Source organism: Perognathus longimembris, chromosome 4, assembly GCF_023159225.1.
Source record: "Perognathus longimembris pacificus isolate PPM17 chromosome 4, ASM2315922v1, whole genome shotgun sequence".
NCBI classification, from domain to species: domain Eukaryota; kingdom Metazoa; phylum Chordata; class Mammalia; order Rodentia; family Heteromyidae; genus Perognathus; species Perognathus longimembris.
Window position 1 is genome coordinate 77,637,247 of NC_063164.1, and position 2,721 is coordinate 77,639,967.

At 44.5% G+C, this 2,721-nt stretch overlaps 1 pseudogene; it reads left to right on the forward strand.

Annotated features, from left to right (window-relative positions):
* Nucleotides 1–845: 845 nt before the first annotated feature.
* On the forward strand, nucleotides 846–2,168 carry LOC125350886 (annotated as a pseudogene).
* Nucleotides 2,169–2,721: the final 553 nt, after the last annotated feature.

The window sequence follows — 2,721 nt, forward strand, 5'->3', positions numbered from 1 at the left end:
GCTTTGGTACTTCTAGTTTCTAGGACAGTGTGAGACTTTAAAGTGGTGAGAAACCCTATACTTGCTGTGGGATGCAGTTTTGGTGTCTCACTCAGTCCAAAGCCTATGAGAGGTAGATACATGGGGGAGAATCTGCATCCCGCCAGCATGCTGTGGTTGCTGTGCGCCTCACCATGCATGGCCTTTTCTGGCCACCTGTGAGTGTTTTGGCTATATTTTGTTGCCTCTTTCTATACCTCAGTTTCTTTTCTCCTACTTGAACCCTCTAGATAATATATATTAGCAGTTATAGGCCATGGCTCTTGACTTTTATGTAGTTCAGTGGCAGAGTGTTTCTCTAGCATGTACATGGCCCTGGGTTCAAATTTTAGCCCTAGAAAATAGAAAAGTCCCTTCATTTCTGAGGCTTGCTAGTATTTATTTATTTATTTATTTATTTATTTATTTATTTATTCTTGTGCCAGTCCTGGGGGCTTGGACTCATGGCCTAGGTGCTTTCCCTGAGGTTTTTTTTTTTTTCTCTCAAGGCTAGTACTCTATACCCACTTGACCATAGCTCCACTTTTGTCTTTTTGGTGATTAATTGGAGATAAGTTTCATGGACTTGTGTGTTCAAGCTGGCTGGGAACCACAATCTTTAGATCTCAGCCTCCTGAGTAGTTGTGCCACACACATGCACACACGTATATATTTCTTAATTTTAATTTTTGTGCCCGAATTCAGCCTGGGCACTAACCCTGTGCTTTTGTCAACTTGGAGATAAAAATCTCATGGACTTTCATGCTGGATTAGCTTTGAACTGTGATCCTCAGATGTCAGCTTCCTGAGTACTTGGGATTACAGGCATGACTTACAAGCACCTGGCTGACTTCTATTTAAAAACAATGAAGTCTAGGCTGGGCCTCAGCGGGCACCATTGTGTTGTGGACAAGGGGACCCATGCACTGACAAGCTAAGCTGCAGTGGTAGCCCTGCTCCGAGGTGTATTTGTTGTTTCTGAGCTCACACACCATCTGGAGCTTATGGTGGTCTTCTGAAAGACTTCACTGCTACTGACTTGACTGAATTTGCTGCCACAGCTTTGCTGCTGGCAAAGTCCTACCCATCGACAGTGTCATTCATTGTCAGTCAAGTTGTGCAGAGCTCTTTAGATGCTGCATACTTGGCGAGACCTGTTGGGTGTAAGTCCTGACTGAGATCTCTGCTCTTCCTGTCAACAGGCTGTGTGGCTCTGGTTTCCAGTCCATTGAGTGTAGGTGTCAGGAATTTTGTTAAAGGTACAGAAATTGTCTTTCAGTCTCTATCCCTGCTGTGTTTTGGAACCACGTTTAGATTTGCTTTCAAGCTGGACCACACTTTGTGGGCAGGACAGATTGGCATGCTACACTTCCCAGGGACTTTGTGTTCTGCAGCAGAGGACCTTATTGTACAGCGTAAAATCAGCAGAGAAGACTGACAAAGCAGAGATGGAAGGCTGCTAATGATGCAGGCTGCTTTAACAAGGAAATGGCACCAATTGAAGACCCATAAAGGAAAACAGACATTGAGCATTTCTGGCCCTAGACAACACTGGAGTAGTTACACACACTTCCTAATGTTTTCAAGAAGGAAGGCAATGTCACAGCAGGGAATGCATCAGGAATATCAGGTGGTCCTGGAGCTGTTATAGCTGGTGAAGATGCTTTTAACTGGGAAGAGTTGTGAGCTACTTTGTCCCTGGGTGTGATCCTTCCATCCATGGTTATTGGTCCTGTCCCTTCATCAGTGGGGCCCTGAAGAAAGCTGGCCTGTGTTTTCAGGACAAGGATTATATGGAGGTGGATGAAGCTGTTGTTTCCCTGCTCTTGGTTGTTGAGAAGAGCTTGACAGAGCCGTAGGCTTGGGCCCTGCTGGGGGGATTGGGGTCAGCACGCCTGGCTGATGAATCAAGGCGCTGTGGTGGGAAGCACGCAGTTTGGTCATGTTGTGTTGGAGGTGGCCTGATGAGTCTAGTGGCCCACTCCCAACCTGGCCAGGCCACAAGAGAGCAGGTGACCTGCAGCGCAGCTGCCATCCTGCCACACCCCACCACTGAATTCAAGTTTGAACAAGCCTTGATGAGGCCAAGTGCATTCCCAAGCAGATGCCCCTACCATAGGTGGTGGGCCTCTCAAATCTGCTCTGACTAATATGTGATCTTGAACTAAAGCTTAACAGTTCAGGACCTCTAAGGAAGCCTGTCCTTGCCAAATAACCATTGTGTATGTCTTAGATAATAGGAAATTGAATGTTACCTGAACTAAAAAGTAAATTTACCACACCAATAGATGTGTTGTCAGTGTTAAGTCAGTGTTATACAGTGTTAAGTCAGCTGATTTTGTCTCTCAAAATATCACAGCTGTTTGACTTGCAACGTTAATCCTTGGTTGATAACAGTATTAAAACCATACAAGTTAAAAAAAAATTTCTTGTACTGTTCGTTACCTTGGCCCTCATACCTCGTCCCTCCTCCCCCTTTCCCTTTCCAAACCATGAGGTGTTCAATTCACTTAAACCAAACAGTTTTTCAAGTATTGATTTTGTAGTTGTTTGTCTTTTTTTACCCTGTGTCTCTCAATTTTGGTATTCCCTTTCAATTTCCTAGTTCTAATACCAGTATACACGATTTCCAATATACTCAGATAAAATTACAGAGATAATAAAAACACCTTGGTATTGGCACCGGAACAGGCCTGAAGACCA